Source organism: Diabrotica undecimpunctata, chromosome 1, assembly GCF_040954645.1.
Source record: "Diabrotica undecimpunctata isolate CICGRU chromosome 1, icDiaUnde3, whole genome shotgun sequence".
NCBI classification, from domain to species: Eukaryota; Metazoa; Arthropoda; class Insecta; order Coleoptera; family Chrysomelidae; genus Diabrotica; species Diabrotica undecimpunctata.
In genome coordinates, this window is record NC_092803.1 from 112,338,031 (window position 1) to 112,365,105 (window position 27,075).

The 27,075-nt window shown below is 32.0% G+C and overlaps 1 protein-coding gene across 2 annotated transcripts in view; it reads left to right on the forward strand.

Moving 5' to 3' along the window:
- The window catches only part of LOC140452607 (monocarboxylate transporter 5), an 86,843-nt gene that overhangs the window by 31,659 nt on the left and 28,109 nt on the right, over positions 1–27,075 (forward strand). The window contains exon 1 of one of the 2 annotated variants that reach the window (XM_072546929.1): positions 1,063–1,229. The exons of the other annotated variant lie outside the window; for it this stretch is intronic. The gene's annotated coding sequence lies outside the window, so the exon portion shown is untranslated. Of the gene's footprint in view, positions 1–1,062; positions 1,230–27,075 lie in introns of those variants that run through there. 2 annotated transcript variants of the gene reach the window in all.

Below are 27,075 nucleotides of genomic sequence, written 5' to 3' on the forward strand. Positions count from 1 at the left end.
ACTCAAGTGTGTTCTATAAAGGATGGTAACGAACTGTCACATGAAATACAGATACACTGAGGGATAAAGCAGTGGTGAATACTTTCACCGCTGCTCTTTAAGCTGTACTCAGAAGAGATAGTTCAGGAAGCACTAAAAGCAACATCAATTGGCGTTAAAGTCAACGTAGAACCTTTCAATAATTTGAGGTACTCGAATGGTATGTTAATAATCGCAGAGTTGGTTAAAGAATTGCAGGTTGTAATGACTAAGTAATGGACACTTTAGATAGTAGCAAAGAGGGCAATCTAACTTTAAATATCCAAAAGACTAAATTTATGACCATTGCAAATACATAAAAAGTAAGGTTATAAATTAAGGACAAGACAGCAACCCAACAGAAGCGTTTGAAATGTGGACTTAAAGGAGAATCTTAATAATAATCTGGGCAAATAAGGAACGAAGACGTTTTGAAAAAATGAAAAAGAAGGACGTTTTGAATACAATATCAATAAGGAAATTACAGTATCTGGGCCATGTAATTAGGAGACAGATATGTGTTATTGCAGATTATTATATAGGAAAGATACGGGGTACACAAGCAACACAACATATTCTGGCTAAATAATTTGAAAAAATGGTACAACTGTAACTCTGTCCAGTTGTTTAGAGCAGCAGTACCAAAGGTGAAGATGGCCGTAATGATAGCCAACTTTCTTAAAGGAGACGGTACTTAAAGAAGAAGAAGAATATTCCGCTCTGTATACCAGATTTCATACCATTAAAATAGACTCGCCTTCTTGTAAATACCTGCTTAACTTTTAATGTTATACCAAAGTATTTGATATTAAACCGTTCAAGGCTATATTAGGAACATTTTACTTATTTCCTAAGTACCTTCTCCATTTAGATTCGATATTTTATCAGTGAAATTTCAACAAAGTAGTTTTTAAAAATCCTGTGATAAGTTTGTGGTAGTTATTAATACTTTGCATGTTTTTATAAGTCATTGTGTTAAATAATAAATTATATTATTGATAATATAGTCGTTACCAATTTATCTTCATTTGCTGTTGTTCTCGTGGTATAATCGTTGCGTTAAGATTTTGAACGGCAGGTCTTATCGGTTTTCAAATAATACCTAAAATTAACGAGTTGAATTTCTATAAAAAGTGACTAAAACAAAGTGTTCAGTTAATAATTATCCCTAAATAATAATTGCCAGAGAAGAATTTAGAATCAGGTTCAAGGTACGATTATTTAAGTATTGAGTATTATTTACTTTATATAAAAAATACGAAATAAATATATGTTATCTAAAAAATGTTTTTTTGTTCAATATGATTATTAATTTTCTACGCCGTTCTAAAGAAGAAAACTGAAGGGATGGGAAATAATAGCATAATTATAAAATTTCAAAACAACAATCTATACTTACTTAGTCTTCTCTGGGTATTCATCTGGTTGTTGCGGATGCTAACTGTCATCAAGCAATTCGCACTTAATGGCTTTCAACAATTCCGTAGTTCTCATATTAAACCTTCTTTTTCATGTACCATGTCCTTTCAGAACGTTGGTTACCATCATAGCTATGTTAATTCTATTCACTGAAACGCTAAACAGTATGCTTGTGTCAATGCCATACCAATCTCGCAAGTTCTTCAACCATGAAATCTTTCTTCGTCCTGGACTACGTTTGCCTGCTATTTTCCCTTGTATAATATTTTGTAGCAGCCTATATTTGGGACCTCTCATTACATGTTCGAAGTACTTCAGCTTTTCTTCTTGATGGTTTTTATAATTTCAGTAGTCTTATTGAGACGTCCTAGTATTGTGGAGTTTCGAATCCAGCCAAGAATCTTTTAAAATTCTTCTACTTAGGTCACTTTTTTTACAGTTCAAGACTCGGCAGGTTGGCACCATAAAGTTAGATTGAGAACACGTAGCAGCGAAGTAGGCGGATCTGCAATACCTATTTTAGGTCTCTGTTACATAAGACCTTGGACATCCTTCTAAAAGTGATTCTGGCCTGCTTAATTCCAGATCTAATTTCACGGTGACTCTCTGCGTTACAATCTAACTGATATCCAAGGTAAACAATTTGATTAACTTGTTCAAATTTGGTACTACATATTTACATATATAGATGGTTTAATATTCTGTTGTTTACTTATTACGAGTATTTTGCTTTTTCGTGTTCAGATCCAAAAATGCTTCCTTACACTCAACGATACTATCAAGTAGTGTTTGCAGATCTTCTTGAATAGAAGCTAGGAGTACTGTATTGTCCGTATATCGCAAATTATTGATGACTTCACGTTGAAGTAAACGAGTAAATGTTGAAAAGCAGGGGTGACAAGAGGCATCCCTGCCATACTCCCCTTTTAATATGAAGAGTCTGATTCCAAACAGTCTACTAAAACGGATGTTGTTTGATTTCAATACAAATTTGCCATTAGGCGAACGTCTTTGCCATCCAAGCCAATGTCTCTTAGAACTTCGATCACTATAGAGTTAACACGATCAAATACCTTGTGGAAGAAGTTTTAGAAATGTTGGAAAAACACACATATATATATATATATATATATATATATATATATATATTCTCTGAATGCATATATAGCACCAGTTTCTTTATTAAGAAAAAGTTTATGTCTCCTACTCATTCTAACAAATACCGTTTTTGTTTTGCTATACACTGCTATATTTCTATAAATGATTGAATGAATACATACTAAAGTAAACATATGCCTGCAAAAGGTAGTAGTGTCTTATAATATACTTATAATTTACGAAAGTAAAACAGTAAAAGTCGTATTATATTATGACGTAGCAAAAGCAAGAGATTTTTGTACTGCTTATATTACATCAAATCTAAATAATTTAATATATCATTAGTTTCTAAAAAGTCTCTGCTTGAAAAGCCCCTAAATTATCTATACATTTATCACAAAAAATAATTAAAATATGGTAAAATATTATGATATGTATACGTTTCTATCAAGCAATTAGACGAGAAATGCACGTATGTCGTTGATTATTAACATGAACTAACAAATTTAGGAAACGTTAAACATAAAAAATACGGATAATCGTATATTTGCATATTCAATAAAATTTGTGCATATTTTGCAGCGTGAAATAAACAACCTAAATAGGCGAGAGATACGACTCTCTTGTGGTCATTAATAAACATATCACTTCATCCGAAACATTGGGTGAGTGTCCGTGATATAATCTTTCTAATAAGTTATCCATACTTATGGACAAATTGCATGTAGATATATGTAGATATTCAATTATCTGGTGACGATGACAGAAACCACAGCAGTCTAAATTTTGATGAACATTATTTTTATTGTATTTCTCGTTGTTGATGATCTCGGGAATTTTCCAAAGTTCAACTGTTTTATATCGCTGACAAAAATATCCTGGGAGAACTTACAGAACAACTTACATAAATAGATGAAAGACTTTTATTTAATGGGCCATCATAAATAGAGATTATTGGAAATATCAAAACATAAAACAAAAAAAAAGAAAAAAAGATCTAGATAAGCATCTGCTCTCCCCTCCCCACAACATATTTTCACATAACGATTAATTAGTTGAGAGTTCATTTCAGGATCATTTCAACAAAACCTACATGATTAAAAGTGTCTGATCCCATTTAAAATTATCTTACAAAATAAAGTCCGCTCGCCATTTCTAAAATTACCTCACACTATCATGACCACTAAATTACTGCCTGAAATCGCGATAGCATGCTGGTGTGTACGAATTCAAAAACAAAATCTGACAAATCATTACTTCTGAGGCATATATATATATATATATATATATATATATATATATATATATATATATATATATATATATATATATATAGTTTTGAATTTTGAGTCTCTTGAACTGTACTATATTTAATATAAAATTAGTATGTATTTATTGGGTTTAGGTTCAATAAATTATATTATATGTGGAACTAGATTTTATTTTCCATAGAATATAATATAATATAATGTAATAATACATTTTATTGAACCTAAATCCAAGAAATACTAATTTTATATTATATATATATTTATATTTGTTGCATAATAATAAATTATTATGTTACGTTAAATACTTATTAAAATAATGAAATAACCGAAACTTGCCACAAAAACTTACCTACGTGTTAATAATAAGCGAAAATTATTATTAAAATAATTGTTCAAAATATATATATTATTTATTTGTTTTTATTTAGTATCTGATTAGTTTCTCGTCGTTCATGTTCAAGGTTATTTCTTTGTAATGGATTTAAAGTACTATTTAAAATACTGAAAAACTCTGATTAGTAAATTATATAGTAAAAGAATAATTTTTTGTACACAAGAACAAAAGATATATATATATATATATATATATATATTTAATTGCCAATTATATGTATGTAATTTTAACATAAAAATACGAAGAAAGAATAATTAATCTTATTATGTTAATTGTGGTTACATTATCTTGTTAAATTACATTTAATGACATGCTTTTTTTTAATTATTTGATCTATTATCTTAATTAGTCAAAACAATGTATGTAATTAGTTACTGCAGTTAGTTTTCTTCTTTTATAAAATATCTTATCCATTACTGGAATTGCGTTTAACACGTATTTGTTCACAACTATTCACTCTTATGTTCTTTGGGTATATAAGGGGATATGTTCATTCTGCAATCCAGATTGCATCCATTTCTTTTTTCGATTAGATCGAAGACCTAGATTTGAGCTCGACTGTAAATACAGTAGAGCGTCGATTATCCGAATTAATTAGGGGACATGAGTGTTCGGAAAATCGTTTTTTTACAAATTTATTCACGGGTGAATGAAAGCCATATGTACTTATCTACATTATGTACTTTATATCTTTAATGACAAATAGAAATAAAACAAAATAGTGCACTTTTTGCAACAAAACATATTCTAGGTATAAAATTGGCGAGAACTGAGTGAAGATTTTTAAGCATTAATTACTAACGCTTAAAAAAATCTTCAGTTCTCATCTGTCAAAGCGAGTTTATTCATTTACGAGCGGCTATTTCACGTGGTTTTTTAAGGACAGATCTTTTTCATTCCAACATCGATGAGTTGGAACGTTATGAAGAAGCAATAATACTTTCTCACTTTTGTCATTTTTTAATTGATGGGTTTTAACAGAGGATATAAAAGTTTCTATAAGCCATTCCATGAAAATTGTAATGTCCATCCTATAGTACTCTTTTGCCAAGGGTAAACGACATACATCGCAAACATATTAATGTGTGTAAAACACCGTGGTTTCTTGGTTTTACCAATGACAAGCATGGGCATTCATTGGCATTAGCACAAGCTAAGACAGTGATACGATCCTTGTCTATTTTAGGTCCACTTGCTGCTATTTCACGACGCGACGCAAGAGTTTTTCGTGGCAAAACTTTCAGATTGAGCTCACTTTCGTTTGCATTGTAAACGTTTTGGAGAGAGTAATTTTCTTCCTTCAGTAACTCCGTTAGTTTAATTTAGAATTATTAATCTGCTGTTGATGAATCAGCACAGTTTTATCCTTGTATTTGAAGCTCATGAATGCCATATCTAGATCGTTTTAACCAGCCTGTGCTTACTTTAAAATTTGACAGCTCTCCGGGTTTTCTGTTGAATTGAAATGCTTTTTCTCACAGAATCAGATCAGAGATAGGTTCTCTCTAGAATCTTTTTTTTAGTAAACCACAGCATCATCTAAATCCGTGTTTGAGGCAAGTTTCATCGTTTTACGACTTGTGGATCCATCAGTAGGATCATGCTGAGACATAAAGTTACTTATGCTCGTCTTTTGTCGGAAGTTCGGATAAGCGGTCGGTTAATCGACGTTTGGATAATCGACGTCCTACTGTAGCTAGACTTCTTATGTTTTAGCTTTACAATTACATCTTCTGGTGTGTAGAGATGGTTCTTTTTGGCTGATTTGTATGCATATTTTGCACTGGATCTATCATCATACATTTATCTTAGTTTTGATTTAGAACAGTCCTAGATGGAAATGCTCTTTTTGGAATTACGTCAGGGTTAAAAGGGTAGATTCTAGTTTTGGAAAAACTAAATTTAATGTTACTAGCCGTCAACGTGGACCTATGACTGTACAAAATCGGTATATATCCGTTACACAAAAAAGAAGAAAAAAGGGATTCATGAAGCAATGATTAGCGCATTAGCTTTAGTTACATAACGCAACATGTACAATTTAGTGCTAAAACAGAATTAGGCTACAATTTTTGTCGCTTGTCTCTGTCTCGAGCTGCACAATGACCTTAATATAATAGCATTGAGAACAGAAATTAATTTGTTGCTTGTTGCAGAATGGTACCTTTAGAACGCAAGTAACTGGAAAATAATAGGCTAATTTGGCACATTAATTGAACGGATGATCTCGAGAAGCTTATCATATAGGATAGGTCGAAGGTAAAAGAGATAATGGTAGATCTTCCACAAAACAGTGTCACCATATTATCACAAGAATGTGCTGCTCTCAGAATGTGTGAGAATAACAGTGGATAAAGAAAGAGAAATGGAGGAACATCGAAAAGATCAACGCATCAAGGCATGATATCTATAATAGGTTACAAAACTAACATGACCACTGATAACTAACTAGACTAATATGACCACTGTAGACATGTAGTTCGATTTGCAGAATAGACATAAATAAAAAAAAAACACAACTTAAAATGTAACTACATCTAATAATTATTTTATAAACCTATATGTCAAATTCTTCAACAGGATTTAATACATATGGATGAAGTTTGCTTCAAACTGGAATTTCACGTCTGGTCCATATTGCTATATTCGGCCATGCTACTTATATTTACTTTAATATAATTGGTATCTGGAAAGTACAATGGTATCGGGAAACCGCAGCAAACCAATCACTTCCTATCTGAAAACGGAGCTTGTTACTAAAGTAAATTGGGACTTTTCAAGACGTACTCATTAGGGAATGGGTTTACTTGCAGTTATTTTGGGTGACTGTGCGAGGAACTATCAAGCAGTTGGCAGTATCTTTCAGGTTCTGAAGTTTTAGGGACGAATTTTATACACCGTATAAAAAAATAATTAAAAGTTGTTATAATACATTACATTCACATAATTTGAAACGTCCGTACTAATAAATAATTAGTAGTATAAATTAATAAACTATATAAGATAAAACTAAATAGACAATAAAAATAATGAGTTTTGTAGGAAGTATCCCACAGGTTTGATACGATTTTCGTTGTTTAGTTTCGACCTTCAATGTAGTAGATCGTTGCTTACTGTGTACCACTGAAACGCGATATTATGGTTATTTGTTATCTTCTTTTCAAAATTGTCGTTACTGTGTTTGTTGTTATCATAACTAATTTTGTGATTATTTACTTATTGTTTTATGACATACATAACCGCAACCAAAAGATTGGAACCTTCAAAATCCGATGAGGTAATTGTTTTTGTTTATTATTTTGATAATAATAATTTTAGGTGTAGAATGAAAATAATAGAAGTGTTTTTGTTCAAATTTTAATTGACAGTAGGTTATACGTTATATTTCATGTCCCCATATTTTCATCTTTTTTGTGACACTAGAATTTCTATTGCTCCATTTTTAGAATTTCCATTTCCAACATTATTCTAACTGTTGATTTTTAAGGTCAAAATAATACTTTTATTTATTAGTTAGCATAAACCTCTTTAACGATCATTTTTCAGATTTTTGATAGTACAAGCATAATAGGTGGTTGTACTATCAAATAGCACAAATGGTGAGGAAATAGTATCGAGTCCTCGCTATGGGCTCCGCCCAGTTCGGTGAGTTACTCGGTTCTTCTGAGTTACTCCTTCTCTTTTTAAAGATAACTGCTTGGATCTTCTTTGTATTTATTGCTATTTTTCATTGGATTCTCAATTCTTCTATTGTATCCAGTGCCGTCTGTAGATTTCTTACAGCTATATCTAGGTTCCTGTGTTTTGCCGCGAATGCAGTGTCGTCTGCATAAAGGATGATTAGTGTTGCGGGTGTTCTTGAAACGTCTGCTGGAACGAAAGACGAAATTAGACGTAAAACAGGAAAAGTATAAGGTCATAAATAATATATGATCCATTACAATTGTTTTGATATTGCCACATAATGAGGGAGCGTCAGAGACACTGGTCAATTGGGCAAAAAGTTCTTAAAAATACATACCATCGGGACCAAAGAAATAAAATAATCTACATGTTCCAAAGGTTGAAAAATGAAGAAAAGCAATAATGACTGTTCTGTAGATTAATTTTTTGAGTGATCTAAAAAGCCCCAAAAACCTGGAGAGTGTTATTTTTAATTTTTTTAGCACATTTTTTTAAGTATGTATAGCAATCAAACTTCATATACACATATTTTTTTTTAAACAAAATTAACATTTTAAAGGTAACTTGTTACTTTACTTTAAACATCCAATACAATCGGTTGGTGGTTAGCGGTTAGAGTTGGCCAATGTTTATGCAAAGGACGAAATTTTTGGTTTTGGCACATACAAAAAAATCCTGGCCACGCTACTGATTTATTCCCTTTAAATGGCAAACAAAAAGTTGAACTCATATTATATAGATTAAGTAGAACGTGTTTATTGCAAGAATTCTCACAAACGTTTTATTTATTTTTAAAAAGATTAGATACACTAATGTGGAATGTCATTTTGATATGTAAACGACAAATGAATGAACTTATAGTTTCCTAGGTCCTAGAATTATCAATGGACGGACAGGGTCAGAAATGAGGAAGTACTCAGAAGAGCGGGCTTACAAGATAGGGAACTTTTTAATTATGTAAAAAGTAAGAAGACTGCATACTTGGGGCACATTATACGAGGAGAACGATACACTTTTCAGCAACTGATACTCGAAGGGAAAATAGAGGGTAGGAGAGGTCTCGGACGTAAAAAAATGTCATGGCTGCGCAATATTCGACAATGGACAGGAATCCACAGCTATGAAATGCTTCGCAATGCTGCTAAAAACAGAATTATTTAATCCTGATTATTTAACATCTCACCTGACAAGACGATGTACGGTGGACGCCTACGCAGAAATGCATGGCACCTTAAGAAGAAGAAGAAGAATTATCAAATTTGGCAATCTTTCAACAGCGCTAACAGGTGTAACAAAACCTTTTCGGTGCATTTTCATTTATTTTTAAATAAAGGTCATTAGCTTATAAAAAATACTCGTTAAAATATGGTAGACCAAATTTAAAATACCGAAAATAGGTTAATTTTTTTAAATAGCAGACTTTAAACTAACTATTAGCTTTACTTTTATTACTTTTCGGTGTTTAAGTATACTACATTGACAAAAACTCTTTAATTTTTTTTATTTTTTTCTAACTGAAGCATTGATTCCTTTATTTAACTGTTTATTTTATTCAGCATCCGGTGCCCTGATCAAAAAGATTTCTTTGTATATATTAAGTAATAAGAGGGAAATGATACATCCTTGTCGAACTCAGCGTTGGATCTGCATGTCTTATGAATATTTAGTTTATATTGTAGGTTTTGCTGTCTAATTTAAATATTTTAACAGCTTGTTGATAAAATTGAGGCCGATATTCCTAAATCTTTTATCATCAACTGGGTGCTATGTCTTTAAATATTTGACCTTAAATAGGAATATGACATCTGCAACGAGAAAAATCCCAAAGGAATTTGTTAACGGTTTTTTTTGCAGAACAATTGTAAAATTTCTGAATAAAACTAGATATTATACACTGGCGAAAATATTCCTCAGTAAGTCTTATGTAAATATCTACAGTAACGCTATTTCTTCTTGTATTAGTATACAGTGCGTTCACCTTTACCTATTGAATAAGTACCACAAAAGACGTCTTGTTAAATGGAAAATAATAGAATTTAGAGGCCATTCTGCAAACGTAAAAACCATAAAATGGTAATTATGATTAACAAGACTCACAAAACCTACTAAAAAAATTAAAATTAACGTAATATAGCTTCCAGTCGGATATGATGACTAAAATATGGATATTGCATCATTTTTTTAAACGGAATTGCCAACATGTAAGGTAGGGTGAAGTTGAGCAGAACGTAACGTAAATAATAATTTTATTTATCTGCCAGACTGGAATCAAGGCCAGATACAGAGATATGGGACCCAGGTTACTTAAGGTTACCAAATATTTTCCTTAAATAAAGCAATATTTCTTGATAAATACTCGATTAGGTCTGTAAGATAACTAGACTGGAATAAATTGTTAGTTGACTTCAATTTTTTTTTTTTTTTTTTTTTTTTGTACCGCATCAACCCCTAGGGTTATTAGCGGGTGGTATATCTTTATTTTAGAAAAGTTACATTTAGTATATTATTAAAATTTACATAACAGTTTTGTAAAATACAAACATTTTATGTTATGTTACAGTTTGTTATACAGTTTACAATTTTTGATAAAATTTATTGTATTGCTGATGTCTTCTTTTAGAGTTTCTTTCAAATTGTGTTTTAGTTTTGCTGTCGATCTTGCTGTTGAGTACACTGGACAGTCTATCATTATATGTTGCACTGAAAATGGTATTTGACAGATGTGGCAAATCGGCTGAGGGTCCTTGGAGATGATGTATCCATGTGTAAATTTTGTATGACCTAGCCGCAGTCTGTTAATAACTACTTGGTCATGTCTTTTAGCTGGGAGCGGTAGTAAAGCAGAAGTAACATCTGGTTTGATACTTTTTAATTTTGCTTCTGTGTGGTTCCATTTTACTTGCCAGATTTTGTTCATGTAAGTTTTTATTAATGTTTTTTGGTCTGAAATTGGTATGTTTTGCATAATAGGAATTGTCATGTTATTGATAGTTTCTGTTGCTGCTTTATCAGCTGCTTCATTACCCTTTATCCCAACATGGGATGGTACCCATAAAAATGTTATGTTTTTACAACATGTTTGGGCATTGTATAGCATGTCTTTTATTAATGCTAAATTGGCATGAGTAGGATACATCTGCTTGACACCATTTAAGGCACTTAGAGAATCTGATATAATAAGAAAGTTTGTATCAATGCTGGTACATTGGTTCAGTGCGTTGAAGATTGCCTGCAGTTCTCCAGTATATATGCTACACTCCTTGGCTAGACGGGTGACAGAGGTGTTGTCTTCAAAAATAGCTGCAGCAGCTACACTTCAATTTTATTTTATCACATAATGAAGCTGACTTCAATTTTATTTTATCACATAATTTAATTTAACAGTCCGTGTTCGATTCCCTATTTTTCGCAATATTACAAGAGTTTTCTCTAGTCTCTACTTTTCAACATCAGTTTTGATAACTTACTAAGTTACATCTCAACTAAAAGAATATTTTAAATTGTCGTGGGTTTGATTTTTCTGCTACTCTATATATTTTATCCGTTTTATTATGTACGTTCATATTTTATTACTATATATTAGATACTTTTTATTACATATATTAGATACACTTGAAAGAGTTTTTCCAATGCATGAAGAAAATTTTTACCAATTTATTATATTTTCTAATTTTTTAAAAAATTTGACTACGCAAAGACATTATGCTGAAAAAACTAGTGAATAAGATAGATAAGACTAGGAATAATGTTTGAATCGCATAAGAAATATACGGAAAATAGTTTAATTAAATGAACGATATAGATGCAAAAAATACAGAACTAGAAAGATACAAAACTGATGGATTAAAGCAGAACTAGAAGATAAAAGGTAAAATAATGAAAACAGTATTATATATAAAAGTATAAAGTAGGTAAAGGAGATATCCAAGAAATTCAAACTAAAATAATTCGAATATTATTAAAGCTGAAAATAATTTCGCTTAATACTTAAATAGATTATTAAAACTCTTTCTACATTTCAAAGAAAAGCATTAAATGAGTCATTGGAAAAGGAAATAGCGATAGTTAGAGATAGAGAAACCAGCGATGAGAAGATTATTGGACGGGAATGCTAGAGTCACGGTGGAGTAGCATTGAGATTCACAAGATTCACGAAGAAGGTTTAAATAGACGATAAGATCATCATCTTAAAGAAGGGATGATGGATTTTATGTGATGCCTAATAACAGTATTAGACTGTTAAATCACAGCAGATGGTCAACGAACTACAAAACGGAATTCAGATCTTATTACAATACAATATTTAGAGATTTCTATATCTTTGACGGATTACTTTTTCAAGTTTAATAACTATTAACTTTAATATTTCTTGTATGGTTATATTCAGATACCATCTATTATTATGTCCTTATTGTAATGTTGACCGACATTTTATAACAATTCTCTGAAAGTGCATACTAGCGCCGAAACATTAACGTATTCAACGCACGTACTAGTAGCTTTTCAAAGAGAATAAATTATATTAGACACTGTTTGATAAATATTTGTATTTTTTTAAAGATGTGGGTGTTTAATGTAATGTTTCTATTTATTCGAGAAAAAAAATCAATTGATGTAGGTTTGGACTGACGTACTTGTGTTTAGTGAAACTACTTTTACCAATTTCTTATGTTTACTTATTCATAATTGGTATTACTGAACAACAAATAAATTGTGTAAAAATCAAGTAATCGACTCCAAATGAAAGAATTACGATAAGCAGTTCGAAGAAAAGTGATTAGACAACACAAACTAAAGCTACTCCTATGATAAAGATGACTGTATATTAGAATCGTGAATAGTAGCAAAGAAAAAATGTTATAACGGTAAAACGAATCATACCTTCTTGTTGTTCCTAATTCCAATGAATTCCTGTTCTAGCCTCTGATGCCGTCTTGTTTGATATCCAAGTTACAACTCCATATTTTTTTGTTTTCTTGTATTTCTTCGGCTTTTAATGATGTATGTAGGTATCTCGTGCTATTTTAAATAGTCGGTGCTCTTTATTTTATATATGTGGCTGTTCCACTGCTTTCTTCTGTAAAGTATCACGTCGTTTATGTTGTCTACACCTTACACCTTTACGTGCGGTGTAGAGAACAACCATTGTTCCTGTGATATCTCTGGCTCTCTACATGTCCCATGATTGCATTATTCTTTTTATTTTCTATAAAATAAAAAGGTGTGCAGTGTAGGTCATAACTTACGTCTCTTAGAAGATGTTTTTTGGGTCAGATTTTATATTTAAAATATTCCGCTATTATGTACTAGCTATGCCTCAGTAATATTAAGTAGGGGAAAGTGACCTGTGATGGCCCTGCACCTGTTTAGGCCCTGATACTTTACTTTCCGGCATGTATCTCTGGTTTCCTAATTTGTTTACGGTATGCTTTCGATAAGGGCATCTTAGTTTGTAAACTAAAGTGTCTAATGGCTGATCAGTGGCTGCTATAAAAAAATGAATCCAGTAAATACATGATGTTAAAAGTTGCTATATCAAAATGCATGTTACGTTTGTATCTAAAGGGATCATCGGATATAATTTGAAGAGAGATATTTAAGAAAGTTCTTCCTTACATGATAAGGTAGTATTTTTAAAGTTATATTTTCATATGGAAAGTTTTTAGTGTTTTTCTATTACAGTACATTTTGTCTATGATAGCTCCAAGCTAGTATACCTATGATGTCCCGAGGGCCATTATAAAAATATGCACAGGGACCATTATAGTAACAGATGTAATAAATAAATTCTTTTTTTAATTTCAAAATAATTTAAAAAATAGACAGCAGTGGAATGAAGAAAACATGGCACAATTCTTAGAAGCATTACGAAATAAAACAATGGTTTCTACAACAGCAATAAAAAGTCAAACCAAACGATATTTAAGGGGGCATAAGCATTTATTTAATGTCGATCTTGAAGCCCGAATAGCAAAGCATGTTGTTAATTTAGAAACCAGGCTTTTTAGCCTTACCAATACAGAATTAAGAAAACTTGTTTTTTAAACAGCGAAGAAACATAAAATTAACTACCAATTTATTAAAGAAACAGGCAGTGCTGGTAGAAAGTAGCTGAAAGGGTTTCTTGCAAGGACCCAAAAATAACTGCTAGAACTCTTGAGCAGACAAATATCGCAAGAGCACAGGCTTTCAATACAGAGAATATTAGGATGTTTTTCAGTTCTATTGGAGAAGTTAAGGAAAACTATCAGTTTGCTGCTGAAAATATCTACAATGTAGACGAGATTGGTACGAGCACGCTCCCTACAAGGCCTTAAAAAATTCTTCTAACCAAACGAAGGAAACAAATTGGAATTATTAGCAGCGCTGAACGTGGACAAAATTATATCTATGTGTTGTATGAACGACATAGGAACATTCGTTCTTCCCGCCTTCATTTTTCCGCGGAAACGATTTAAAGCCGAGTTAAGGGATGACGCACCTGTATGCAGTGCTGCGTTTTGCCAGATGATATTTGTCAAGTGGCTAAAGCATTTTGTCTTGTATCTTAAAGCATCGAATGAAAATAAAGTCCTATTAGTTCTTGATGGACATAGTAGCAACAAGGGGTTGTGAGTCTGGAATATAGTAAGAAAACTGGAATTATTTTATTTTGTCTTCCTCCATATTGATCCCATCTCGTCCAACCTCTTGATGTTGGCATTTTTGCACCACTATAAAATTTTATATTATGAAAACACAAAAATGGATGAGAAATAACCCAGGACGTACTGTCACTCACTTCCAAGTGACAAAACTTTTTAATAATGCATATTTCAAGGCTGCGACACCATCAAATGCAATAAGTTCGTTTAAAAAACTGGAATACATCCGTTTAATCCAGATGTTTTTAAGACTGGGACTTTTCTGCTTCTTAAATAGAGGAGTTGAAATAAATTCAAATAGCAAAGAAGAACCGCACAATGAAATCGATGATTTTATCTTAAATATAAGCCAGTAAAAATCTCAATACAACCATCTTACATACTTCCCAGGGAAATACAAATAACCAAATTCTAAGAACTGCCAAACATTACATAAGCAGAGAGCAAATTGAAGATTTGTCCCCCCTTCGAAAGGCAACAATAATAACGCAAAGGTAAAGAAAACCTAAAAAGACAGGTGTTATCAACAGCACCTCAGATATGGAAGAAATCAAGGAAACCAAAACAGAAGTATTAGAAAGAGATTGCAGAAAGACAGTAAAAGCAGCGAGACAAAAGTTGATAAACCAATAAAAGACGATAGTCCTGAGGAAGTTATGTATGAACAGAACGATAGTGATAAATCAGATGGAGCATGTCTGTACTGCAACAAACTCTATTCTCGTTCTCATCCTAACGATTTCTGGCTAAAGTGCCATAACTGCAATGGCTGGTGTCACTCGGAATGTGCTGATATTCCTAGGTCATGTTATCAATAACTCGAAAAATGAATCATTCTCATAATATAAATATTATATTACTGAACTAATTGCATTCCTGAATACTTCGATAGGATGTCTGACATGTCAGAATCATCAGTGAAGTAAGACTATTCTGATAAAACGATTAAGAACATCTTTGTTTTCATAATAACAGTACTAAAAAACATGCTAATTATGTTTTGATTAAAAACATTAAATTATTTTCTATCCCCGTTTAATCGTTCCTTTTTATCAGTTTTTACCAGACATCAAAATGTGCAATCTGCAATATTGTTTATAAACAGTAAAATTACAAAGTGAATAAAGTTAAATAGAGTTTCGGAAAAGCTACAATTTAAAATGATAAAATATGTTGTAGAAAATATTCAACTATTCAAACGCAAAAAGTAGAAATGTAAAGACTGAAACGTTATTAAGGAACTTTTAAAAACATATAAGTTTACAGGGTGTTTTATTAAAAATAAAGATGATGGACTATGCTAGACTTGCGTGAATCACACTGTATATTTAAAATTATGTGTAAAAACACACAACTAAAATTTAAAGGTTGACTGGTCCCAACGTATTTTATGGTATTTTAGAATAACGACACAAACAATTTTATTCTATAAGTGGGTTCCTCACTGTATAATTTAAAAATTTTATCCTGTACTACTTATAATAGACCCCACTTGATATAGTTTGTTGAGATTATGTTATTAAAGAGCTTTTAAAAATATAAAAATATACAGGGCGTTTCATTAAAAATAAAGATTATGGTTTATGCTAGACTTGTGTTAATCACCCTGTATATTTAAATTTATATTTAAATGTATATTTAAAAAGTGCACATTTATATTTTTAGAAGTTGACGCGTCTCAGCGTTTTTTATAATTTCATTCCATAAGTGGTTTCCACACTATATAGTGTGTTGTATGAGCTTTCTATGTTTAATATAAACATTTTCTACCATTTTTCTATGATATGAAATGATAAAAAATTAAAAATTATTGTTTATCGACTATGCAAAATATACACAGCTTGGACACTTCAAACTTATTCTTCAGTTTATCATGTTCTAATATCCAATGTATGAATTATTTGTTTTGTTTACCATGCTAAATGTTTTATTTCTTTATTATTTTTATGTGTATATTTTTATGTCAACACTTTTGCAATCTGACAATATTCACATTTTTTGTTTTTTAATGTTGGTTGTCTCGCATATACTTCAATTAACCAATTTTATGTCAAGCTATATGTTAGAATTTAGTAATTAATACGGTAAGATGAGTGTATTGTGCAAATTCACTCTATCTTATCCTTTACACCTCTTCTGATTTTTCTTTTATGTGATGTGGATAGTATTTCAAATTAAAGATATAACAAGGATACGTCCCTGTAACAACAAACTGTAAAACTGTAACAGCTTTCCTGTATTTCCATTTATACCTACTGTATCCTTAATTTATTAATTTTTTTATTACTTCATAATCATTTCATACATTTTGCATACACCCTAAATAATCTCTCATTAATAGTTTCTTTGACTGCTCATTTTAACCCGTTTATTTATTTGAATATTTTTGCTCTTGAAGTATCTATCTATATAAAAGGCTATGATGACAAATCACACCGTTTGTCCAGTAAGGTAACGACGCCACCTAGGCACTAACTAACTTACTACCAACATTTGACATTTCAGTCATATTTTGTTCTTGAAACAATACGGTTGATTTATTGTTAATTTATTCTACACATTGAATATTGTTAATCAGAAATTTTACTACTTCACAATAATTATTTTTTTCGAAAATTAGCGAAAAATGAAGGTTACTTGTAAGGTAAGATCGATGACGTATAATATATATTTATTATATGTCATTGGGTAAGATAAACATACACTTACTATAAAAATAGTCAACACTTTACCAAAATAATAAAATTAAATTAAAGTTAAATAGAATTAAATAAAATTAAATCGAGTTAAACAGAATTACGTAGAATTAAATAGGAAATTAATTCAAATTAAGTCAAATACAATAAAATTAAATACAGAAGGCCTCAGGTTGAGTATAAAAATAAACAAAGAAACTAATAAAAAGGCACTACACATCGTCTTCGTTAGTAAAAGTATAGTAAAACAATATGATGTCAGGTCAGCCCTGCACAGATCATACTTTATATTTACTTGGATTAGGTATATGCAAAAAGTTTATTATTTTAAAAATTTAATGACTGACTGTAGGTGTTAATTGATTGGATCTCCCTTGCAAGGGCAAAATTACTGGTTATGTTATATATTTTTAGAAGATTTTTTCTAGTTGGGAGACATAATTGGTGCTGTTTCCTTATTTCCCCTACTTTTAATATTTTAACATCGGTATACCTAATTTTAACCTAAAATTTGAGTAAGTACTTGTTTAAAGTATTTTAAGAGAGTAAATACTTCAAAAGTTAATTTCACAGTTCTCACATCTACAATTTCATATTATTGATTCCTATCAAGAAAATTATCAGAGATGCTTAACTTAATCTTTAGCTTATCTCCTAAATATAGTGGCGCCAAATTATTAGTCATAAAAAAGCTAGAATTAAAAATATTATTCTTTAACGTTCAAGGGCGTTAGATTGAACAAGTATTCCACAAATCTACGACTATGCATAGGTAATTGGTGTGACATAACGAATTTTGGCACATCTTTCATTTTATTTATATTCAAAAAAACTTTCAAAACATTGTTGGCACTCATATCCTGGTTATTTTTTATTATCAAAGTGTTGCACATTACATCTACTATGTCTTTTCCTACAAATAACATCTCAACGAAATCGTTTAATGTATTTTTGCATCAGAATATACATATAAATTATAATTAAAATAATTGAACATAAGCAAAACTGAGTGATGTTTTAATGAAATCTGTAAATTAAAAAAAAAACAAATTTCTATCTTACGTCATAACATCTTATCTTTTGGGAGACGTGTGAACTGCATTAACATTTAAAAGGCAAATTCTTATCCGATAAGTTTGTAATTAATCTACTACTACATACTGGTTAAAAGAAAACTTAGCAGAAAGCATTCTATCTATTACAGATATTACTTCAGATAATAATCAGCAAAAAATTATTCCTCTTTGATCCATAAGTTTTCAAGCCATTTCAAACCCTAAATAAAACTTAAACTAAAAAACGGGAAATGATAGAAGAAAAATATTTGTGCAGATGTCTCATAAAATGCGCAGACAATAATTATTGGCCCTCTAGTACCGCTGTGCAAGAGAAATAAAAATAAAGAAGAATCAACCCATTATATTACAATACTTTTATCACATTAAAAATTACAAGAAAAAACAAGAGTGCCTTTTTAATTCGTTGTGTAATCGTATATATTTTATCGGTTAAGGTTTTAACTATAAAAAGTCTTCAAACATTCATTTTCCAGAAAAGTTTACGTTTAATTCAAATTTTAGATAACCCACTGTATTTTTCATTGATAAATTTAATATATGATTACAAATTCTCTCTATATTTATACTTAATTATCGTGACCTGAGTTAACCTTAAACTTGACCAATAGCTGCATAGTTTCGCTCGAAACAAATAATGAAATTTGTGTTCATCGTTACTAAGAATGTTTGACAAAAATGATAAAACATGTTTTGCAAATAATCTTTATATATTGCTATAATTTTCTTCATTTCTCAATTCTGGATTAAAATACATGTTTGTGGTCGTCAAAATTATTTGTAAAATTCGATTATGCTATATTTAGAAACAGTTTCACACAGAAATGTGACAGCTAACTTGTATGAGTTATACTTGAGTATTTTTGTTTTCATGACCTAAGAAAGTTATACTTTTTCTACAGAGTGTATCATATCACAGTGACCTATACCAACGTTCTTATTTTAAATACAACAAACATCCTATGTGTTTTCCAATTTATGTATTCTTTAGAAGATTCTAGACATATTTTATGTACAATGTCCTATATCTATGTTCCATTGTTTCTGAAATCTAAAGAAAATATTAAATATTTATATATTTAACAATTGACTTAAAAAAAAGAAAATTTTAAATCTTATTAAAGAAATTGGTTGCAGAACACTCATTGCTTGTTTTCCATTTAGGTCTTGATAATGAGAAAGTAAGCCAAAACAATTTCAGCATTCAGTTTTACTGGCATGCAATGATAAAATCTAAATAATTTGATTTACTTCAATTTAAAACGCTTGTCCTTAGCCAATTTTTACCTTTTTACCAAAATGTTTCATTTAACGGACACAAACGGAAGTTCCTCGCTTATCTCATGAAAAATTTCCAAATTTGTCGACTACCTATATCCCAAGGACAATTAGTAATAACATACTGACATAAAATCATTGAAATATTTTTTACAGTTACACAGGGTAGAAAAATAAACAAACGATCAAAATTTAATTTATAGGCGGTAAATCAATTAATAATCTGTTGCTGCACCTCGGTGGTGACTCGCTGGGCTCGCTTCTGATTAGGTGGTCAATATGCTCCTCGGATATCTCGTCCCATGCCCTAATTTAACTCCTCCCGAAGATTGAGTAGGATGCTCTAAATTAAGAAGTCTCCGACCTATTATGTCCCGCACGTGTTCAATCGGGGATACTTCTGGGCATTTAGGAAGCCAGAAAAATTGACTCCAATCTATTCAAAGAAGTCAATAGCGACTCTCGCAATGTGGGTCCTTGCGTTATCTTGTTGAAATATTGGATGTTGGAACGTCTGAAAGTAGGGTATGAATAGAGGTTGCAGAATTTCTTTAACGTATCGCTGGGCGCAGCGCGTGCCGTTCGATGAAAAACTGTGAATTTAATCTTTTGACGCCTTTTGACTCTGGCTCGGCCATAATGCAACCCTAAACAGAATCTAGATTCATTATTAAACACAGCCCTATTCCATTCCTGTTCCCAAGCCAGTCGTTTTCTGCACCATTCAAGACTGTTACGTTCAGGAATAAAAGTTAGCACCCGATGTGGCCGAAACGACAAAGGACACAACTGCTAATTCGACGATAAATTGTTAGCATCTCAATTGGTCTTACATTTTCTGAAACCTATTGATTTACCATAGACCTGGTACTGGAGAAGCAGTCTATTAGAGCAATCAACCTTAGGCGACGATCTTGATGCTCTGTTGTTCTTTGGCGCTCTGTTGATGAAAATTTGCGCATCTATGTACTAAAAAAATTAATTAAAACCGAAAACCTAGCTGATATGGCTGAAATTCTAATTATTTATTCTTTTTTCCTGCATACAAAATTTTTTTAAAATAAAATAATTTATAATATCCACATGGAAATTGCTGTAGTTGGCTGTATACTTACTATGAATCACAAAAGTTTTATTTAACAATATGTACTTTATAAAAGGTATATAATTAAATATAAACCCCTTCGTCTGCATCACAGACATTCGGGCTACTTTTAAAAGTTTACTAAAAAGTCCGTCATCCGTGTAACATTACCAGGTATAAATGAGTCAAGCCACTAAATATCTGGCACAAATAATATTAAAATAAAAAATATATAACACTATATACAAAAGGTATATTTAATATAATAGTTATAATAATAAGTTAAATACTCTATATACTCTAGTATATGTACAAGAATAACAAAAGTCTGAACTTACTCTAAGTCCTCTTTAGAACGGATTAACTGTATTTCAAATAAAAAAGCGTGCAATACAAAAATAACAAAGTTTTATGTGTACATACAAAATGTAAAATTAATGTTACGTTAATCCTATTCACATTTCATCATGGTTAATCTTAGAGGATGTACAAAAAATGTAACTGGTATCAAATAATAATATAAGTGCTGCCTAAAGTAAATGTCACGTAAATAGTAAGTAAGTATCCCGTAGCCGGCAAATTGATTTTTTTCTAACTTACATACAAAAGTTGAAGTTTCAAATTGAAGGTCCACAACTGATTAATTACCGATAATCGGATTAGTTTTGAATAGTACTCCGACCCTGTATAATTTTAATACAGATTGCGGTTGAACCGAAAAATATTGTTGTGTGTGTAGATAGTGGATGGCATTAGAACTTGTCTATTTGCCACAGAATAAAAAATATTGTTATTGTGGGCGTTTAAGATTTGCAAAATAGCAGTCATAGCTGAGACCCTGCAAGTAGGAACAATGATACCTGACAGGCAAAGAAAAGAGAAATACAAAAATTAAAATGATAGATTTAACATATTTATGACATATCTTACAAACTAAAGGGCCATTTGACAAACACAGGTGGTGACATCTAACGTTACATCTTCTTCAGCGACGGACGGATAAACTTTGAGCATTATGCTCAACAAAGGTTAAATTGAGACTGGGCTGGTCAGAGACTAGCGGTATACATTGCAGGCTATAAACGAAATCTTAAAGGCTAATTCACACGACGATGCACGAGTTACTAAAACCGAGTACTGACTTTTAGTACTCTTCTTGCGTAAATGTGTGTTCTATATTCCATTAGAGTACTCACTGCGAGTGTTTATGCCAGTCGAGTAAATATAAAGCAATCCTATTTACTGGATCGAGTAGGTTCCCCCACCAATACTTCTCCAACCCAATACTCGACTCTATGACGCACCAGCACTGTAGAGTACGGTAACAAGCTTCTAGTAGCTGGTACCAATGATTGGTTGAGGTGCTACGAAGTCTCTGATAGTGCTTACCACGTGTTTTGTAATTAAGTAGTTGATGAGTGTGTGTAGTTACCAAATGACTAAATGATGTGAAGACGCCCAATGTGAATTTTTACATTTGGGAATGTCTTCTAAAGCCAGTTCCTGAAGAAGCATACTTGAAACCTTACGTGCGGATCTTCTAGCCAGCCATTTTCTTATCCATATTTTTGTTGGCCTGTTTTCTTTCGATTCTAATATTTCCATCAACTCTTCTCACAAACGAAACACCTCGACTACTGGAAATTGCCTATACGCCGACTGGCGTCTACATAGTACTCGCTCCAGTAGTTCGTACGAGTTACTAATAGCGTCGTGTAAATTAGCCTTAAAGTAATAAGATATTAAGGGACAGTTTCATAAAATTTACATGAATTTAAGAAATCATATTAATAAGTTGTTTTATGACTTTATTTTTATAAAATTATATAACGAACTGCTAACTCTAGTGGGTTTTACAATTACTTTTGAAACAAAAAAAAACTACTAGAGCGCAAGAAAGATTGACAGTGACTACTATGCCATATAATAACGCCCATGTCGGTGTTCAACTTCCGCTATTAATTTTTACGTATAATCTGTCATCCTACTACTGATCCATCCACAAATAACGAAAAATATCAAATAATGCTAAAAAATATCGATTGTAAGCGCGATTTTGTTAAAGCACATGAGTCAAAATAGCGGATGGCAATCGCTGGTCAATTGTTGAGATGCGGAGAAATAGAACACGTTGTATCCATGTATCTCCAGTAGTCGCGATTCTTTTTTTCACGTCCCATATCCGACGTTGGCGATCACCATTGTAAAGGTTTCTCGATCTTCTGCCACATGGAATATCTGCATTTGGTATCCGAGTCCATTCACGAATGATTTTTAACCAAGAAAACGTTGTCAAATGTGACACATAAGACTTTTCCAGCGTTTAAAAGTCTTTAGCAATTATTTAGCAGACGCGTAAACCTGCTATAAAATTATGGATATCTGTAACACGATATTTAAAACAACCAAACAATTTTGATCGACACAACCGTACTGACAAACCTTGTCATGTTGATCGCCCGTCTCTTTGTATCCTTAAACGGTATCGAAACCTTAGCTTGTGCGAATAAAACTAAGAGCATATTAGGGTCGGCAGAGATGAAGACTTTGGGAATGGTAGTGGCCAGATTCTTAGTAAGGAATAAAGAACGCAGAAATATATGCGGAATGGACGACATATGTAGATGCAGCGGCGTCGTTTCTGGTATGACGATGTAAGATGACTGTAGAAATATATTTGTATGAGTATTATGAGGGTAGCTAGACAAACCCACTAGCTGTGTACCATTAGAACAGCCTTCCAAAAAGTGAAGGAATAGATGGCAATCTACATCGCAGAGAAACGTGCTCTAAAGACAAGATAACTACACTACAACCCTACTTGAGGCTCGATCTTACTCGTGTATTTAAGCTCTTTCTCTACACCTCAGCTTCGGCCTCCCGCTACTTGTATTTTTCACAGTTAGCGATAATAAGGTTTCGTCGTGAACTTTATATTTTGGGAATAAGAAAATTAAATAGTTTGGTTTGTCAATAATTTACTTTTGATAACTTTCTTGAAATGTTCTGTAATGCTGACTTCAGGCTAACATTAACTGTTTATTGACTACCTCTATTCTTGTATAGTGTTCTATGTGTGTGATGTTTGTAATCGCTCTTCATAATTCGTCTCATCAGTCTAGTAGTACTTGGATTGTTACGTTTATGTTCTGTATTTTTGACTTGCAGCCCAATTCCCATTATATCCAATGAAGTACGTATAAAGCATTTCTCTTCACTTTACAGATTTAATGTAGGTATACGTCCATGTTTGCATGTATATCTTTGTATTAAAGATATAAAAGTTGATTCGACGTGCTAAAAAAATGGTAACAAACTAATTGTATATAAATTACATACCCCGATATCATTTATATTTCTTTGTTATAACATTCCTATGCATTAATTCCTTTGTTCTAACATACCCATCTATTAATATTAATTATATATTGATGTAAACACTGGAAAAACTAGAATAAATTGCCCTAAGTAGTACATAAATATTTATATTTCAATACTCAATATATTAGTAGTTAACCCATGTTTTAAGTAAAATAAAAACAGGTTATACTAGCTACGAGTTTGTGATTCATTGTGATAATTAAATATAACACAGTTAACCTAAAAACTTTACAATGATAATTAAATCTTAAAATGCAACAGCAGAAATAAACTAAAAATAGTAAAATCTTAATAGAAGAGCTTGAGACGTTGTTAGAAATGCAAAGCGAGCTTTCAATTATCTTATAATCTTGTATTGGTTAGGTGGCTTATCAATTTTTTTCGGTAACAATGATCCAACCAATATATACTTTTCCATGTGCTTGACCGGTTATACTTTCTCAGTAAGAGGTAAACTGTCTTCAGATCCATTGCTTTTCATTCCTACGGCCGGCTCTGGACCGAAGTATTTTGTAGCTGATCCTCTTCTGGCAAGTTTATCAGCGCTTTTATTGCCCTATATTCCCTGCTGACTTGATATTTATCCTAGTGCGAAACTGTTACGTTACGCGAGTCTTTGGAGTTCTTCTCGGCTTTCTTACACTATCCTACAATGCAAGATTCCATAAATCTCCGCCTTTATTATGGAGGTATATTCTAGTTTAATGAAAATGTTTACATTTCCATTACTACTGAACTGAATATTCCTACACCGACCCTGTTTTAGATCCGTCTGTGCACCAAGTATAACTCTGCAGGCTAGGTTATGTATTTCTTCTGTATCATCCCGCACACGGGCATATTCTCATTTGGAAATGTACTTTAGGCCTGTACCTAGGTACCAGATAGTCGTGTTGTTCGTTTTATTTGTTGATTCCTCTGACATAAAAACCTCTTAAAATTGTTCGGCAACTATATCCAGGTCCAATCATTATCTTCCTTTAAACCTTGCCTAAACAATATTCTAGGTCTGTTTGATATGTCTCCAAGTGTGTTTACGATAATGAGGGTTATGATAAGTTTCTTGATAGACTCATTATCTGTTATTTCAAATCAGTTGTGTAGATGGTCTGAACAAGATATCATGCCTGACACATGCCATTTTTTAACGCTTATCATCGTTGCTAATGTTACATCAAATTCCCTCCTTTCGTTGTTAAGTTACGAAAGTTGGTTTAATTTCTATATTTAATATGTCTAAGTCATATTCCATAAAAAACTGTAGTAAAGACACCTATTTCGTTGGTGTTTGCACTGCCCCAGGTTAGATAGTGTGTATTTGCAACATAGTCGATGATCAATTGCAGTTTAATTATTTTGATATCTCTCAATAGCTATTATATCTCTCTTGGTAGTAGTTGTTCCGGATCGTCATGTGGAAGGTATGCTGATCCGAGAATTACCTCCTTTATATTTTCTACCTATGTGATCTTCCCTGGAAGTTGACTATTGTACTAGATGGGCTATACATAAGCTCTCCACTAATCCTAGATAGATCTCTTATTTGGTCTTGGCAACTCCTACGTCGAACCTTCTCATTGCAACAGTAAGTTCTGCCGAAGATGAATATGCTGGAGGTTCGCCTGCAGGACTCTGCTTGGAATCATCGAAGCCTCTGATGGTTTTTAACGATACCTTTCCAAGTCTGCAATCCACCTTGAAATGATCAATTCTCAAGGAATTGTAGGAAACCTCACAGATCGTGAAGGCTAGGATTTGTGCGTCATCCCTATTCCTTCGATGTTTTCAACAATCACTCCTTCGTCGTACCGTTTTGATTTTGATTCCTTAGACAGATTCTTATACTTGTTTCATCAGTCTCTTTGGGTTATTTTATCGGGATCGACTACAATCAAGTCTGCTCCCACCTACAGTCCCTCCATAGCCCTTACCACATAAACACTCTATTTTTGGTATATCCGTTAGAACAGGTTACCCACAGGGTCCCTAAACTAAAGCTTTATCCACCGCTTTTTTGAGTTTGTTGATGATCAGGTCTACTTAAGCCTAATCTAATCGAATATAAGGAAGGTGTTTAAATATTTTTGTGGCATTGCTACATGATCTAGTCTTTTCATTACCTAGGTTTTTTAGCGACTTTTTGTTGTGGTACTCTTTCGACGTCTCTTTTTACCCTCGGGTTTTACCAGTTCCGCTGGTTTGGTTTTGTGCGGATTTTCTTTGGTCCGCTTCCCAGCAGCTCTTGATATTCTGCTAAGCTCCTGATAGGGGTTTTTTAATTGACTCAATGTATGATGTCAATTGTATCAAAAGGGAGGTAATTTTCATCTGATTTCAATTTTGCTTGTGTTTAATATGAGCTTTTACATAGGACACATTTTTTGCTTTACAATAATATCAATATTTTTATTTCCGGTTATTCTTGTGCCGTATACATTTTTAGTAGTCTTGGAAGATTCAAATCAATATTGACTGACAAGTTAATAACTTTAGGTCGTCAATGCTTTTAAATTACCTACAACCTACTTAAAATCATTCTTAAGCACTGATCTACAATTTATTATTGTGAAATGTTTTAATTAACTAATAATTAAAAGTAACTAACAATTCACAGGTACGCCACTGAAAGATTGTAGAGCTTTCGATCCTGATCGACAGAGTCCGGTAGCTCGAAGTAAACATACTGTAGACGGTATTTATTTTTTATGAAAATGACATAAAGAACATTGGTAACCACTTTTGGGAATCTAACGTTAGATTCTATTATCGATTCTATTTGTCTTAAACACTTTTTTATGGGTTTCCCCTGTAAATTTTAGAGTAGTTAGAGTTCTTAGAGGAAATGTCATAAAAATATCGAATATTAGTAAAAATACACGTTTCTGTGCACAATTATAGAAAAATTGTTTCTGTGAAAAGTAAACCTCAGCAACCTGCTCTAGAAAGGCAGAAACGATTCAATCTAACTACCAATCTGATTGCTTAGTTATTTTGCTCCATCTCCCCCTATCGGGGAAGAACGATGCATTCTT